Source organism: Apium graveolens, chromosome 6 (assembly GCF_009905375.1).
Source record: "Apium graveolens cultivar Ventura chromosome 6, ASM990537v1, whole genome shotgun sequence".
NCBI classification, from domain to species: Eukaryota; Viridiplantae; Streptophyta; class Magnoliopsida; order Apiales; family Apiaceae; genus Apium; species Apium graveolens.
The window spans coordinates 64,224,126-64,242,946 of NC_133652.1; the positions used below are offsets into that span (position 1 = coordinate 64,224,126).

The following is an 18,821-nucleotide window of genomic DNA, read 5'->3' on the forward strand; positions in this document are numbered from 1 at the left end:
GAAATAGCACACTGCTCAGTTTCATGCGTACTTGCACAAAGCTCACAAATACTTGTGATCTGATTAACTCCATAATTAGCCAAAGAATCCACCTTCATCGTTAAAGCCTTAAGATGAGCAGCTATAGCAATAGCTGTATCCACCTCCAGAATTCCTGCTACCATGCCTTGAGGTAGTCTCAGAGTTGGGTTCTGGTATTCATTAGCAGCCATCAATTCAATCAACTCATAAGCTTCATCATAGCTCTTAGCCCATAAGCCTCCACCTGATGCTGCATCAAGCATGGGTCTAGACTGTGCTCCCAAACCATTGTAAAAGTAATTGATGATCATCCAATCAGGCATGCCATGATGAGGACACTTCCTAAGCATTTCCTTGTAACGCTCCCAAGCCTCTCATACAAAGATTCTCCCGATTGCTGCGCAAATTGAGTGAGGGCGTTACTTATTGCAGCTGTCTTCGCCATATGGAAGTATTTAGTAAGAAACCTCTGAGCAAGATCCTCCTAAGTGGTGATAGAACCTGCTGGAAGAGTTTGTAACCAGCACTTAGCTTTATCCCTCAGAGAGAATGGGAAAAGCCTCAGCTTAATAGCATCTTCAGAAACATTATTGAACTTGAAAGTGTCGCAGATCTCGATGAAATCTCTGCTGTGCATGTTGGGATCTTCTGTTGGAGAACCCCCAAACTTGACTGAATTATGCACCATCTCAATCGTGCTATACTTGATTTCAAAGGTGTTAGCCACAATGGCTGGTCTGATCATTCTAGACTGAATGATTGATCTTTGGTTGAGAGTAATCCATCAAAGCTTTCAGATTCACTGCTTGATCTCCCATTATAATGATTGCTTCTTCTTCAACTTTCTTAACTTCTTCAAAAACTTCTTCAACTTCTTCCAGTGCTTCCTAATGAGATTGAGAATGTGTTTGCATACAGGCCCTCTAGAGTACCTGAAATATGAACAAAGTAAACAAGTAAGTAAAATATCTGAGTCAGTGAACTTTAACGACCACTGATGTCAAGCACATAAACTAAATTAAACACCAAGTCCCCGGCAACGGTGCCAAAAACTTTTTAGGGCAAAAACACGCGCTAAAATTACACGCAAGTATACGCGTTCGCAAGTAGTGTAAGATATAAATCATATTCATACCCACAGAGACTCTTTTTAGGTAACTTAAGATTATGCACCTATGCAACAATGGTATGGCTATCACTCAATGCTAAGACAATAACAAGTTGAGATGTTTATAACTAAGATTAAATTAACATGCAATTAACTAAGAATAAAAGTAATTGAATTAACTATATGAGACAAACATGGGATTCCAACTTCATTAAATACTTCATTCAAAGTCATTGTTCTTAACCTTAGCATGCAATGGTGATGACAACTAATCAGATAACACGAAACTAGTAAATGTCAACTTCCGTTGTATGAATACCCTACTACCAGACATCCACAAAAGAGATAGAAGCTGAATAGACACCAATTATGTTGAGACCCTATATGTCTATAGAATTTGACAACATAAAGGTTTAATGAACAAGTTATCTATCGTGATTACATAGGGAAAGTAGGATGGTTAAAATTACCTACGAATCATGCATAATAAATACATGAACCTATTCTAGCATGACAAGTTCTAAATCTCTATATTCAATGTCGCTTCAATAGAGATTAACAAACTATCTTATATGTTCACGTCGCACATAAGACTAATACGCACAACCAATACTAGGATATCATACAATCACCACACACTTAGATATCAAAATAATTAACTATAGAAATCCATAAGTAAATCCGTTAGAACCCCATGACAACCGAACTTATCGTCACCATGGGTTCCAATGAAAGTATGGTAAATAACTAAGATAAACTAGGTCTGAAATAACTAAATAATAATAACAAAGTATGTTAACGAGAGTATTAGGTTCAAATAACAAAGACAACAAGCATCTAAGATTACAACTTAAGCAAAGAATCACAAGTAAAAACAAGATTTTCTTAAATACCAACCCAACAGATCGGGAGTCCAGCAAATCAATCTTATAATAGAATCAGGATTCCTGAAATTCGATATAGCGCGGTCGCCCTCAAATCCAGTGCTGCTGCCCTGAGTTTCTGACAAATGGGCGCGGGCGCTCCCAAGACTAGCGCGGCCGCCCTGACCTTCTGGAAAATCTGGATTTTTATGCTTTCTTGACCTTCTCGTGCTGGTTTCTTACGCACAATCGACCGAAGCTCCATCCTAACACCCTTTTAGCATAGAACAATGTAAAACCTATTCCTTCTTCCAAATATACCCTAAAATGCAAAACACTACAAAAACACATCAAAAATACAAATAACTTGAGTACAAATCACCAATTCTGAGCATTTTCCATGTTTCGACTTTTTCGATCCGGCGTACAGTTTGTCCTGTGCGGGTCCTGGCACAATATTTTCGATACAATATTCATTTTGGTAAATCAATAAAACTCGTATTTTTGATAAACGGGATCTTTTTATTAAACTATTATAATTATCACCTCGTAATACGTGTAACCAGGCGCTGAGACCAAGATCGCAGTACAAATTATACAGATTTGGATAATTATCCTGAAAACCGGTACCTTTTGGATCCGTTTTTATAAATAAACGTACTATTTTATATGCCGAATGATCCAACGGGATACTAATTTTCCGTAATTATAAATAGCCCTTACCGTATTTTTTTCGTACAGAAAATCATTTGCAGCCAGTAAATTAAATAATTTTACAGAGAAAATACTTATATTCATATAAACTTCAGAGAATCAAACTGCAATTTCACGGCGTTACCGGATTCCGATTGGAAAGATTGAGTATTCAAAACGAAGGTCTTGAGGTGTTCTATCAGAATCAATAAGCCTTACAACTGCAGAATCAAAGGGTATTTTTCTATAATTTTTATTAATTTTGAATTATTTTGATTAAAAATATGAATTTTTGTTCGGATGATTGTTTGAATGATTTGATGCTTGTATGTTGTAGAACTTTTCTTCCTGATGATTTTGATATGTGATATGACTGATTTGGAGTTCAGTAACATGTTCAAAATTGAGTTTGATTTTCGAATTTTGAAATTAGGGTTTGTAACCCGTATGAATGTTCTTGATTGAATTTGGGGGTTTCTTATTTAGGGATTAACAGATGTTCTAGATGGGTGGGTTTTGTTCTCGTTGAAATCTGCAATCGATTGGTGTATAGTATGTTAACAGGCGATCCCTGGTTCGAAGGGAGTTGTCATTTGAAGTTTCTTCGAGTTCACCAGAAACCGGCGAACTTCCCGGCCAAATTCCGGCCAACTCAGGGGTTATTAGAATGATTTGAATACATGGTTGTGTTCCTTGTGAGCTGTAGTTGTGATCTGGAGGTGATGGTGGTGTGAGGATGCCGGAATCGAGTTCTCCGGCGAGACAGGGGAATTTTTCGACGAGGGGTGTAAAAATTTCAATTTTGCCCCTTTAGTTTTAAAAACGAAACATTTTAGTCCCCCAGGTTTCCAGAGTTTGCATATTTTGGATTCCTGTTTATAAAGTATTTATAAATCATATTTTCTATTTATTTTATTTATAAAAATTCATTTTTAATTACTGAAAATTCCAAAAATTATTATTTTAATTCCAAAAATTATTTTTAATTCAAAAATAAATCTGAATTAATTAGTTAATTAATTTTAGTTAATAATTAATTGATTAATTGGTCAATTAATTCAAAAATTAATTGATTAATTGATTTAATTAATTATTAATTGATTTTAATTAATTATTTATTAGATTTAATTATTTATAAATAATTTAAAAATTCTGAAAAATAGTTTCGCGCTTTATAATATTATTTTAAATTATTTTCAAGGCTCGATAATTATTATAAAATTATTTTGAAGCCAGATTTGGCCAGCCGAACCCTGTTTATTGTTTTAAAATTGATCTAACGAACCGTTTTGACTCCGAAAAATGTTTTAAAAATTATATTAAGTACCCGAAAGACTGTTTATGGCCTGAGACTTCTTTATAAATGAAATTTCATTGATTGTTTGACGTGCTCTGTGCTATATGTAACTTATTTGTTTGACTGTCGGTTTATGTGATAAGTGTTTATTTGTTTTAGCATAACTTTTAATCCGTAAATCGGATTTGGGTGGAACGAAGGGTAGATGAAACCTTATGACGTTCATGTGACGATTAGAATAATGTGAGATGAATATTGATAGATATACTTATGATGCCTAGCAGAGTAGACAAGGCGTAGAGAAGTGAAACAGGTGATCAGAAAGTGAAATCGATGCGTAGAAAATACAGCAGGTGATCAGTGAATAGAAGCATGGCATAGAAAAGTAGACGAGTGGTTGTTGAATAAAGTCATTAGACAAGTACAAGTGAAGTTGGAATCGATTGTGATAAGACAAGTACTTCGAGATATAATGTAAATATTTCTAAATTTTCTCGTAACATATTGTTAAGTATTCAAAATAGCTCTGTTTTATATTATAAGTACTTTGCATCCTTCAGCCTTAAACCTGAGCCACATCATTTGATTTTTGAGCTGTAAGCCTTACTCTTTGCGAACGTGTTAGGGCGAAATCACGCACTAATATTCACGCAAGTATACGCGTTCGCAAGTAATATAGAATACTTTCTAGTTCGTTCCCTCAGAGACTCAGACTAAGTTATTGTCTAATTTAACTCACTCACCAATGTATGATTACTTCTCAATGTTAAGATAATAACACTTAAAATTGAACTATAATTAACTACTTAATTAACCACTTAACTAACACTGCAATTTATCAATAATAAAACACTCATGAGATCACAACTTCATTATTACTTCCTTCTATAGCCATAGTTATTACCTTTAGCATGTGACAGTGATGATATTAATCGAATAACACAAAACTGATAAAAGCCAACTTTCATTGTACTAATACCATTCTACCAAACATCCACAATTAAGATAGAAGTTGAATAGTCATCAATTATGTTGAGTTCCTATATGTCTACAGAAATTGACAACACAACGATTTAAGCACAAGTTACTCCTTTTGATTACATAGGGCAAATAAAACTGTTAGAGTTACCCACTAATCATGTACAACGGACATGAACCTATGCTAGCATGGCAAGTTCTAAACCTCAAGATCCACTGTCGCTTCACAAGAGATTAACACCCTATCTTATATGTTCGCGACGCACATAAGACGAATACGCACAACCAATACTAGATATCATGCAATCATCACACACTAAAGTATTAAACAATTAACTAAAGAATTCCATAATAAATCCATTGCAACCCCATGATCACGATTAGCCCATAATAGAACTTATCGCCATCATGGGTTCATATGAAATCATGATAAACGAACACAAGAAAATAACAACTACACTAATTATATTAAAACAGAGTACGTCACAAGAGTAAATAAGTCAAAGCAAGAAAACTAGCATCCAACGTTACAACGAAACAAGAAGCACAAGAATATATGCTTCCACTTCGTTGTTGTGTGCTAAATCGGTCTTCTTCCTTATCTCCTTCGCTTCTTGCAAAACACAATCTAAAACATAATCCCCTCTTAATACCCTGTGAAAAACGTCTCAAATCTACTTATATAATAGTCCCATAAAACTCAGATTACATAGAAGTTGGAAGCCAAACAGAAGTAGAAGTCTAAAATAATATATTATTTTCCCCGACCCTGCGCGGCCGCTCAGCATTTCTGCGCGGGCGCGCAGGGCTGCTGCGCGGCCGCTCAGCATAGCTGCGCGGGCGCGCAGGACCCTACTGGAAAATTTCCAGGTTTGCTCCGTTTCTTCGCCGTAATCTGCCCGTTCTTTTCCTCTCGCAATGGTGAACACATGCCAAGGCTTATTCTTGATGATTCCTCCTCCGAAATGCAACTAATACCCTGAAATGCATAAACACTAGAAAAACGCATCAAATACACAAAATACTTGATTTCAAGACACCAATTTAAGCCATTTTAAGACGTTCTAAGTGATATAAAATGCCACTTATCACACCCCCAAACTTAAATCGATGCTTGTCCTCAAGCGTCACAGACTCAAAAACAAATAAAAAATATGCATGAATACAATCTATATGAAAATGCAACGATCCCCCTTACTACAATTAACCAATCAAATTGTCACGTCTCAACGAATGCAGTTAGACACTAAAGATCAAGAAACTCATGCAAACGGACATACCGCCAGAAACGTGGTGTGTGCAAATGCTTAACAGATATGCTTCGGAACTAGACAAATTACTATGACTAGACTTTCCTCAAGGCAATCCTACGATTATACAAAGAATAAAAATTCTAGGCACAAAGTGATATACAACACTACAAGAACTTTAGAGTTTACTACGGAATCGTGCTTTTTATTTACAACGCAAATGCTTATTTGACCGTGCAGTGAGTGAGGTCCACAAAAGACTTATACAATGGTATCCATGTAACGAGCGTTAAGTTAGCGGATCCCAGACTCTAAAAGCCTTAGGTCACTAGGCACAAAGTCCCCTAAGAACTTAATAACTCGAATACCAAAGAGCCCACTCTTGATCAATTACGCAATTTTTTTTTTTTATTCTGAGCAAGTGCGTTTCGCTCCATCCTGCTCAACCCTAGACTACTCGCATAACATGCGAGCCGGCTACTAGCCATTTGACGCCTAGTCATAACTAGCAACAAATTCCATTTTTACTCCATTTTTTTTTCTTTTTCATGCCTTTACCACTAAGAACCTATTATCAAATTCTAAGCATAATAAATAGATTATCCTCGAAAATAATCAGATCATAACAACAATCTAGTCCTTCAGCATTCTCTAAGACTTAGTGACAATACAAGTGCTTCTAGCATGCATATCAACCTACACAACTTAATATCACTTTAATGCTATCACTACACTCGCATCAATATCACAATTCAGTCGATAAATTATTGCAAAAGGGATCATGGTATATGCATGAGCTATATGATATGACAACAAATAAAGCTATAAAAAAACTATATGGCAAAAATTATGCAACTATATGAACTAACTATCATGAATATGCAACTATATGACACACACAAAATATTCCTTAACTACCACCCCCAAACTTAAAATCTTCACTGTCCCCAGTGAAGGTAGTAGAAAGGAACACAGGGTATACCTACTCGGAGTCATCATCATCATCACCCTCAGTGGGTGGAGTATCAGGCGGCGGGTATGCAGAGTCCTCACCAAAAACTGGCCACTGGATATCAGCTCCAAGGCCTCGAAAAGCAGTCCCTAACGCAAGGGTGAGCTCCTGAGCAAACCTGCTCTGCGTCTCATACATGGCATCCATCCGCCGTGAAAGCCTCCTATACTGGGCATCACCCATCCCAGCACCCTCCTGAGCTCTCGAAGAACTAGCCTCACCACGCCCTGGTCTGGCCATAGTAGCACCTCGTGCTAGACGCCCACCGGGAAGATAATAACCCAGCCCATGCTCCTCAGGCTCACCACCGGTCCACTCCTGCATCCCATTCAGAGTGCCAGAATCTATAGGAGCTGCTGGCAACTGCAACTGCTCATGAGCCGGCCAGTTCACTCCTACTGCACGACATAGCTTTGTAACCGTGGATGCATAAGGGATGTTCATATGCTTTGCTCCCCTCAAAAACTTCAGAATTCCTTGGTAGATAAACTCACCAAGGTCCACATAGTATTCCTCATTCAGAATTCCCCACAATAACTGTGCTCTCTCAACTGTGACCTCGTGTGCATGTGAAGAAGGCAAGATATTAGCACATATAAATGCGTTCCATGCACGGGCATACCTGTTCATGGCGATCGCCGGAAAGTGACGATACTCATTATTGGCTGGACTGCGGTTCCAAACTGTGCCCGGTCGACAGAGAGTCGCACAAATCAAATCCAAGTCAAAATCCTCAACAGTCTTTTCATTCCAGTTCTCCTCCTCGGGCTCCCTATCTCGTCGGCGAATCGCCACAGGATGATAATCAACCGTCAGCCCCCGAACTACAGAAAACCCATTCTTTTCAGCCTTCGCGTTCGCGTAGAACTCGCGAACAACACTCATCGGTACTGCTTCGGGTGACTCACAAAAAGCTATCCACCCCTTCTCTGCAATCATGGGCAACAACTCACCATCCCTCCCTGATGGTAAAAACCCCCTCTCCTTCAGAATCGGCTTCCCCAACAGCCGAGTATACTCCTCCTCCGCGGCTCTGTCAGTTAACCGAGGCCTCGCAGCAGTACCCCTTGATGAATCAGCAGTAGGGACTGTGCTGCTGCTGTCAATAGTGCGTGCTCTCTTGGGTGCCATTGATTTGTGAATAAAAGTGTGTAAGAACTGATTTTTGATGTTTATGAGAGGGTTTAAGTGTAGGAAGTTGTGGGAGATATGTAGGATAGGTGTATGTATATATAGGGTGTGGAGTAGGTTAAATTAGATTAGGAGTGGGGTTGAGGGATAAAATCATGGGGTAATGGGAAAAGAATTCGAGGGTGTATGGGCTGTAATGGGTTTTTGTGTTTTTGTTGTTTTTTTTTTTTCTGAACTGTAAAAAAAATTTCTGGAACTCGACCCCTGCGCGGCCGCTCAGCATTTCTGCGCGGGCGCGCAGCAAGCTGCGCGGCCGCTCAGCATAGCTGCGCGGGCGCGCAGAGGGTCTCTGGAATTTTTTTTTTCAGCCCCTGTTTTCTGATTTTTTTGTGTTTTTGGATAGGTTATTAACTTCTAAGGGTTCCTGTAACAACAATTCATGGGTTGCCTCCCACGCAGCGCTTCTTTTTCGTCATTAGCTTGACGTTCCGTTCCTTTCTCACGTAGTCAACAAAATGGCACTAACCACCTCTCGATTTGCCATGTCCCCATAGTAGTGCTTCAACCGCTGACCGTTAACCTTGAATGCTTGGTCCGAATCATTCTCAAAAATTTCCACCGCTCGATGTGGAAACACAGTTTTGATAATAAAAGGTCCAGACCACCTTGATTTCAACTTCCCAGGAAAAAGTCGGAGCCGAGAGTTGAATAACAGAACTTGTTGCCCTGGCACAAACAACTTAGGATGTAGCTTCCTATCGTGCCACCTTTTCACCTTTTCCTTATACATTTTGTTATTCTCGTACGCTTGAAGTCGAAATTCATCAAGTTCATTAAGCTGAAGCATTCTTTTCTTACCAGCTGCATCTAAATCCAGGTTCAATTTCTTCAATGCCCAGTAGGCCTTATGCTCGAGCTCCGCCGGTAGATGACATCCCTTACCGTACACCAACTGAAACGGTGACATCCCAAGTGGAGTTTTGTATGCTGTTCTGTAAGCCCAAATAGCTTCATCGAGCTTTAAAGACCAATCCTTCCTTGATGGACAAATAACCTTCTCTAGAATGCGCTTTATCTCTCTGTTAGACACTTCCGCTTGACCATTTGTTTGCGGATGATAGGCAGTAGCTACTCGATGATTCACATTATAACGCTGCATCATAGAAGTGAACTTACGGTTGCAAAAATGCGATCCTTCATCACTTATGATTACCCGAGGTGTTCCAAACCTTGTGAAAATTTGCTTATGAAGAAAATTTAGCACTGCCTTTGCATCATTTGTTGGTAAAGCTTTAACTTCGACCCATTTTGAGACATAATCGACTGCCAGCAAAATGTACTTATTATTGCAAGACGAGATAAAAGGCCCCACGAAATCGATTCCCCATACATCAAAGACCTCGACTTCAAGCATCACATTTAATGGCATCTCATCCTTCCTTGACAAATTTCCCACTCTTTGGCAACGATCACACCTTAAAACAAACTGATGAGCATCCTTGAACAAGGTGGGCCAGAAAAAACCTGCTTGCAGAATACGAGCTGCCGTTTTCTCACCTCCATAGTGTCCACCATAAACCGTGGAATGGCAGTCTCGTAATATCCCCTCCGTCTCACAGAACGGGATACATCTCCTGATGATCTGGTCAGCTCCCTGTCTAAACAAATATGGTTCATCCCACATATACCACTTCACCTCATGCAGAAACTTCTTCTTTTGCGCGGATGTCAAATTTGGAGGCATTATATTGCTGACAAGATAGTTTACAATATCTGCAAACCATGGTTCTTCCTCCTGAATTGCAAACAACTGCTCATCCGGAAAAGATTCATTGATTAACGTCCTATCTTGTGAAGTAGAATCGGGATTCTCCAACCTAGAGAGATGGTCAGCTACTTGATTCTCGGTACCTTTTCTATCTTTGATCTCTAACTCAAATTCCTGAAGTAAAAGCACCCAACGAATGAGTCTCGGCTTCGAATCCTTCTTAGAAACCAGATAGCGAATAGCTGCATGATCAGTGAATACTGTCACTTTCGTACCAAGCAGATAAGATCGAAATTTCTCAAAGCCAAAGACTATAGCGAAAAGCTCCTTCTCAGTAGTGGTGTAGTTCAATTGGGCCCCATTTAAAGTCTTACTCGCATAGTAGACCACATGGAAGAGATTTTTCTTGCGCTGTCCCAGAACTGCACCTACCGCATAGTCACTCGCGTCACACATCATCTCAAACGGTTCTGTCCAATCTGGTGCTGTAATAACTGGTGCCGTGATCAAACTCTCCTTGAGAGTCTCGAATGCTGCCAAACATTCATCATCAAATTTGAAAGACACATCTTTCTCAAGTAAATTGCACAATGGCTTAGATATCTTTGAAAAGTCCTTGATGAATCATCGATAAAAACCCGCATGACCGAGAAAACTACGGATTCCTTTCACTGAATTAGGTGGGGGAAGATTTTCAATGACTCCCACCTTGGCCTTGTCCACCTCCAGACCTTTGCTAGAGACCTTATGCCCAAGGATAATGCCTTCACGCACCATAAAATGACATTTCTCCCAATTAAGCACCAAATTAGTTTCCACGCATCTTTTGAGTACGGCGCGCAGATTATTCAAGCATTCATCATATGAGTGTCCAAAGACGGAGAAGTCATCCATGAACACTTCGACGTTATTTCCAATCATGTCAGAGAATATAGCCATCATACATCTCTGAAAGGTGGCCGGGGGGCCACATAACCCAAATGAAACTCTACGAAAAGCAAATGTGCCAAATGGACAAGTGAAGGTAGTCTTTTCCTGATCCTCTGGTGCAATACAAATCTGATTATACCCGGAATACCCATCCAGAAGACAAAAATACTCATGTCCCGCCAATCTGTCAAGCATTTGATCAATAAAAGGGAGAGGGAAGTGATCCTTTCTTGTGGCTTAGTTCAATTTTCTATAATCCATGCATACTCTCCATCCGGTAACTGTTCGAGTAGGGATGAGCTCATTCTTTTCATTTGTGACCACAGTGATACCTCCCTTCTTAGGAACACATTGTACAGGGCTCACCCACGAGCTGTCAGAAATAGGATAAATGATGCCTGCATCTAGCCATTTCAAAATTTCTTTCTTCACCACCTCCTTCATGATTGGGTTCAGTTTTCGCTGCTGTTCCACAGTTGGCTTACTACCTTCTTCTAACATAATTTTATGCTTACAATATGAGGGACTTATCCCCTTGATGTCTGCTATAGTCCATCCTATAGCCGATTTGAATTCTCTCAAAATCCTTAAGAGCTTGTCTTCCTCACTACCTGAAAGGTCAGCTGAAATAATAACAGGTAACGTAGATGAATCACCTAAAAAGGCGTACCTCAAGTGTTCAGGTAATGGTTTGAGCTCTAAGGTAGGCGCTTCTTCTATTGATGGTTTGAGCTTCCCTTCAGCGTTCTTGAGGTCAGAAGTACCAAGAGATTCAAATGGTATATCTAGCTTTCGCTTCCAGGGAGAAGCGTTCAGATATTGTAATTGCTCGTTGCTATCTTCATCATCACTGTCAAATTCCCCCACTAAGGCCTTTTCCAATGCATCAGACATTAGCATGTGATCGAGTTCCGAAGTAACCGCAGAACCAATCACATCCACTTTTAAGCACTCCTCATCTTCTATAGGGAATTTCATTGCCTTGGATACGTTGAAGGTCACATCCTGATCTTGAACCCGCATAGTAAGTTCTCCTTTTTGCAAATCTATCAAGGTACGGCCAGTTGCCAGGAAAGGCCTCCCCAAGATTATGGGAATCTTTTTATCTTCCTCAAAATCCAGAATAACAAAATCAGCAGGAAAGAAGAGCTTATCCACCTTGACGAGCACATCCTCAACTATGCCCCTTGGGTAAGTAATCGAACGGTCCGCCAATTGTAGCGACATGTATGTGGGTTTTGGATCAGGTAGGTCCAGCTTTTTAAAGATTGACAGCGGCATCAGATTAATGCTTGCTCCCAAATCACAAAGGCACTTGTCAAAAGTTAGATTGCCAATGGTGCAAGGAATGGTGAAGCTTCCTGGATCTTTCAGTTTTGGTGGTAACTTTTGTTGCAGAACCGCGCTGCATTCTTCCGTGAGAGCAACGGTTTCAAGGTCATCCAGTTTCACCTTCCTTGAAAGAATAGTCTTCATAAACTTCGCATAACTAGGCATTTGTTCCAGAGCCTCAGCGAAAGGTATATTGATGTGAAGTTTCTTGAACACCTCCAGAAACTTCCCGAACTGTCTATCCAGCTTTTGTTGCTGCAATCTCTTAGGAAAAGGTGGTGGAGGATAGAGCTGTTGCTCCCCTGTATTAGCCTCAGGCAGAGTGTGTTCAACAGTAGTCTTCCTTGGTTCCGCCGCTTTCTCCCCTTGCTTAGATTCTTCATCTCGAACTTCAGCTTCGACTTCTTTTGCCTTTTCAGCATCAGCTACTTTTCCAGACCTTAAGGTAATAGCCTTGACTTGCTCTTTAGCTTCCTTCCTTCCTGGTACTTCCGTGTCACTGGGAAGAGTGCCAGGTTGACGATTGAGCACTGCATTGGCTAATTGACCGATTTGATTTTCCAAGGTCTTGATAGAAACCGCCTGACTCTTGCACAACAGCTTAAGTTCCTCAAAATCAGCACTAGTAGGTGCAGCTGTACTTCCCTATTGAGGATATGATTGTCTTGTAGCATACTGCTGTGGTTGCTGGAATCCAGGTGGGTTAAACTGTTTACTCACTCCTTGCTGATATGGTGGCTGAATAGCATTCTGATTATTTCCCCAGCTGAAATTTGGATGATTTCTGTTGTTAGGATGATAGGTCGCTGGCACAGGTTGCTGTTGTCGCTGATAATTATTCACATACTGAACAGATTCGTTGACAAGAGAACACTGATCCGTAGCATGAGAACCTGCACAAAGCTCACAAACCATAGCTATTTGATTAACTCCATACATAGCCAAAGAATCAACCTTCATTGATAGCGCTTGGAGCTGGGCTGCAATAGCGGTGGCTGCATCAACTTCCAGAATACCTGCTACCTTGCCTGATGTCATCCTCTGAGTTGGGTTTTGATGCTCATTTGCAGCCATCGTCTCAATAAGATTGTACGCCTCAGTATAGCTTTTAGCCCATAAGGCGCCTCCCGCTGCTGCATCGAGCATGGGCCGAGATTGAGCCCCCAAACCATTATAAAAACCAGTGATTACCATCCAATCCGGCATTCCATGATGTGGACATTTTCTCAACATTTCCTTGTAGCGTTCCCAAGCCTCGCACATAGATTCTGTAGGTTGCTGTGCAAACTGAGTAAGAGCACTCCTCATAGCAGCAGTCTTTGCCATTGGATAAAACTTCACCAGAAACTTTTGCGCAAGATCTTGCCACGTAGTGATTGACCCAGCTGGTTCAGAATATAACCAGTCTTTAGCCTTATCCCTCAGTGAGAATGAGAAAAGCCTCAACTTGATAGCCTCATCAGTCACGCCATTATACTTAAAAGTGCTGCAGATCTCGACAAAATTCCTTATGTACATGTTGGGGTCTTCGGTTGCCGCTCCTCCAAAAGAAACAGAATTCTGCACCATCTGAATAGTGCCCGGCTTGATTTCAAAGGTGTTAGCTTGAATAGCCGGATGAAGGATGCTTGACTGAATGTCATCAATTTTAGGCCGAGAAAAATCCATAAGAGCTGGATCAGCTTGAACAATATGATCTCCCATATTTACTGGTTCTTTCTGCTCAGTTTCTGAATCCGAATCCTCAAAATCTAACTTCTCCGGTGTATCAAGAACTTCATCTTTCTCCTCAGCTGTGTCTAAGGTCCTCTTGCGAGCACGAGAACGAGTTTGCATAAACGCACTAAAGTACCTGAAACACAACCGAAAAGAGTAATTAACTACTACGTCCTAATCACTGAGTCCTAATGATCAATGATGGTAAGTACATAAACTAAACAAATACGCCGAGTCCCCGGCAGCGGCGCCAAAAACTTGTTAGGGCGAAATCACGCACTAATATTCACGCAAGTATACACGTTCGCAAGTAATATAGAATACTTTCTAGTTCGTTCCCTCAGAGACTCAGACTAAGTTATTGTCTAATTTAACTCACTCACCAATGTATGATTACTTCTCAATGTTAAGATAATAACACTTGAAATTGAACTATAATTAACTACTTAATTAACCACTTAACTAACACTGCAATTTATCAATAATAAAACACTCATGAGATCACAACTTCATTATTACTTCCTTCTATAGCCATAGTTATTACCTTTAGCATGTGACAGTGATGATATTAATCGAATAACACAAAACTGATAAAAGCCAACTTTCATTGTACTAATACCATTCTACCAAACATCCACAATTAAGATAGAAGTTGAATAGTCATCAATTATGTTGAGTTCCTATATGTCTACAGAAATTGACAACACAACGATTTAAGCACAAGTTACTCCTTTTGATTACATAGGGCAAATAAAACTGTTAGAGTTACCCACTAATCATGTACAACGGACATGAACCTATGCTAGCATGGCAAGTTCTAAACCTCAAGATCCACTGTCGCTTCACAAGAGATTAACACCCTATCTTATATGTTTGCGACGCACATAAGACGAATACGCACAACCAATACTAGATATCATGCAATCATCACACACTAAAGTATTAAACAATTAACTAAAGAATTCCATAATAAATCCATTGCAACCCCATGATCACGATTAGCCCATAATAGAACTTATCGCCATCATGGGTTCATATGAAATCATGATAAACGAACACAAGAAAATAACAACTACACTAATTATATTAAAACAGAGTACGTCACAAGAGTAAATAAGTCAAAGCAAGAAAACTAGCATCCAACGTTACAACGAAACAAGAAGCACAAGAATATATGCTTCCACTTCGTTACTGTGTGCTAAATCGGTCTTCTTCCTTATCTCCTTCGCTTCTTGCAAAACACAATCTAAAACATAATCCCCTCTTAATACCCTGTGAAAAACGTCTCAAATCTACTTATATAATAGTCCCATAAAACTCAGATTATATAGAAGTTGGAAGCCAAACAGAAGTAGAAGTCTAAAATAATATATTATTTTCCCCGACCCTGCGCGGCCGCTCAGCATTTCTGCGCGGGCGCGCAGGGCTGCTGCGCGGCCGCTCAGCATAGCTGCGCGGGCGCGCAGGACCCTACTGGAAAATTTCCAGGTTTGCTCCGTTTCTTCGCCGTAATCTGCCCGTTCTTTTCCTCTCACAATGGTGAACACATGCCAAGGCTTATTCTTGATGATTCCTCCTCCGAAATGCAACTAATACCCTGAAATGCATAAACACTAGAAAAACGCATCAAATACACAAAATACTTGATTTCAAGACACCAATTTAAGCCATTTTAAGACGTTCTAAGTGATATAAAATGCCACTTATCACGAACCATTTCTTGTTGGTTTACCAGATACTAAACTACACAAATATGATAGTACTCCACAAATATATACCCATTATATACCAAACATTGGAACAAAATTGTTTGAACATACAGAAACTTTTATACTCAACCATACCTTGTGACATCAAAGAACTAAACCTTGTAAAATCATTGTTCATCTAACACCCGATTCCCCTACAGGCTGAAGGCCATTTCTTATACATACCTTGATACACCCTTGTGATACTCATGAAATGCATCATGCCTTTATATAAATGTTTCATCACTGTTGATTATGATCTTGTTTTATTAAGTTATATTGTTGTTCATATTGAATTAATTTAGAATTGGATAGTTTTCTTTATGTGGACCAGATTCGTGGTCAGACTAGATTCTTGATCGAATTAGGCGAATGTGTACCTTGGATCCAGTTTATTGAGCAGAGCCGTGTGCCTTGCTTGGGGTTAGTGCGTGACTGATTAGCAGGCTAACCTTGTTTTTTTTTAAAAATTAAAAATGAATATCCAATTCTAATGGTTGTTTAAGAAGAAACTTGATTCCTCTGAATCATCTCGTTTGATCATTGATTAACCTCAGTTATTGTTATTGTGACTTTCTGAGCTAGTTAGCTCACTCTTGCGAATCTTTTTATGTATTCTACAGTTAAGAAGGATACGGTTGATAGCAGGGTCTCCCAGTTCAATGTACGAGCTAGGATTCCAGATTGAGTTTGATCGAGCTAGCAGGAGCTTACTACGATAGTGAGATAGTAAGATTTTAAGAATAATTTCATTATCAGTTGTAAATTAAATTAGTTGGGATTTGGTACGTTGTAATAAAAGTTAAGGTTGTGGCTTGTTTTCATACTTTAACCTGTTGCGATCCGTGGTTATGTAAAGAAGGGTCATTGCAAAGAATATTCCATATACAAGTTTATATATTGTGTATGTGCGGTGGACCCCAAATTTCTGACCCGGGTTTGGAAGGCACCACAGGTTGGTATCAGAGCTACAGGTTATAAGTCACTGAAACAAGCCTAGATTGTCGGGATTGGGTAGAGGATTAGGATTAGGAATAGGAAATAGAAAGATAAGTCATCGTGAGGTTGAGTGCGACTGTATAGTAGGTCTCCGGCATGATTCGTGTTGCGATTCGGGATTCTTAGTTTGCAACGTGATTTCCAGACAACGGCAATGGCAGATCCTGTTTTCCCGGTATCATCTGATCATTCGGAGCCTTCCGTTTGAGGATCGTCATCTTCTTTCTGATTTGATTTGCACCTTGTTCTTCCATCAGTATTAATGGTATTACCTTTTGTTATGACAGTTGCACCTCTCCAAGTTATTCTACGCTATTCTATCACCTCTTGATACGAGACTACCTATTCAAGAACCTCCATCTGCTTATTCCTGTTCTACTGTACCTTCAACTATGAATGTATCTTTTCAGTTTACTCTACACCATGTTTCATACCCTCAGTTTAAAAACCTGTCTTATGGAATAACAGTATTTACGAGAATGGATTCGATAGCTACAGTAAATGGTAAGTACATGAGATATTAATAAAGGTGAGAAGGAGTTTAGAAAAAAGATTCACGTGTTTCGGAGGATAGCTGTTACCAGATTAAATGGAGCCACTAGTGAATAGACCAATCGTGATTAACTTGTGGGATGGAATTTTGAAAGAGTTAGAGAGAAAAGTACAGATCTGGAATTTTCATAGAATTAGATGATGGTGCTATTGTTATGGATAAAAAACTAAGGTTATTATTTGTTGTATTTATTACTAAGATTCGGGAGCTCAAGGCCTTTAATGGCTGTTCTCGTGTTTTGTGGCTCGATCTGCCTTTACGAGATGCCTACGTATCTCTGTGAATTAGAGAATCAAGCCAAAAAACATAGTTCTGATTTGTGGGGTGAGGCCCCTTATATAGATGTTGGGAGTCCTTGAATTGGACTTGGTATAGGAGACTTGGTGGGCAAGTCTCATAATTAGAATGGATTTTGGAGTCCTAGATAGTAGGAAACTGATTTCTTATCCTTTTAGGTCCCCTTGAGGATAATCTCTAAGGATTTATATCCTTATCGGGACTCTTCTCAACATCTGATTTTTCCCTTATTAATTAATTACGAAATTAATTAATAATCAGGGCTTTTGGGCCTTTTTTATTCCATCAGGCCTGATCTGGTCCATCAGGCTTAACCTTTCTGGTCTGAGTATCATATATCTTTTTATTGGGCCTAGCAGTCCACAGCTTGCACAATTAATGCAGTATTTAATTATACAATCATAATTTATTTATCCCTATCATTTGCCCCCCAACTTTTGGAAAACATTGATTAGGTTTCGCAGAAGTTAAGTCTATTCGTTCCCTTACAGGGTTTCGTTTTTCCGTAAAGTGTGGAGCGACCTACACATTTACAATGAATTTTCCTTTTATTCAGGAATTATCTTAATTTCCAGGAATTTTTCCCTTATTTCCGGGATTTTTTCCTAATTTTCTGGATTTTCCCCTAATTTTCTGGGATTTTCCCTAATTTTCTGGGATTTTTCCCTAATTTTCTGGGATTTTCCCTAATTTTCTGGGATTTTCCCTAATTTTCTAGGATTTTTCCCTAATTTTCTGGGATTTTCCCTTAATTTTTGGATTTTCCCTAATTTCCTGGGATTTATCCTAATTTTCTGGGATTTTTCCCTAATTTTCTGGGATTTTCTCTAATTTTCTGGGATTTTTCCCTAATTTTCTGGGATTTTCCCTAATTTTCTAGGAATTTTCCCTAATTTTCTGGGATTTTCCCTTAATTTCTGGATTTTTCCCTAATTTCCTGGGATTTATCCTTAATTTCTGGATTTTTCCCTAATTTTCTGGGATTTATCCTTTATTTCCTGGATTTTTTCCTAATTTTCTGGATTTATTCCTTATTCCTGAAAATATTAGTATTTTTCAGAAATTATTTAAGGAATTTCCTTATTTTTATGTAATTTTCCAGGAATTTTTCCCTCCCTTTTTCTT

General features: G+C 39.2%; 2 non-coding genes across 2 annotated transcripts; both read left to right on the top strand.

Annotated features, from left to right (window-relative positions):
- The first annotated feature begins 342 nt into the window (after positions 1–342).
- Positions 343–451, top strand: LOC141669500 (small nucleolar RNA R71). Its single transcript, XR_012553780.1, has one exon. It is a non-coding gene; the product is annotated as a small nucleolar RNA R71 (small nucleolar RNA).
- Positions 452–13,587: 13,136 nt separating this feature from the next.
- On the top strand, positions 13,588–13,694 carry LOC141669252 (small nucleolar RNA R71). The gene has a single exon (XR_012553541.1). It is a non-coding gene; the product is annotated as a small nucleolar RNA R71 (small nucleolar RNA).
- The last annotated feature ends 5,127 nt before the right edge of the window (positions 13,695–18,821 follow it).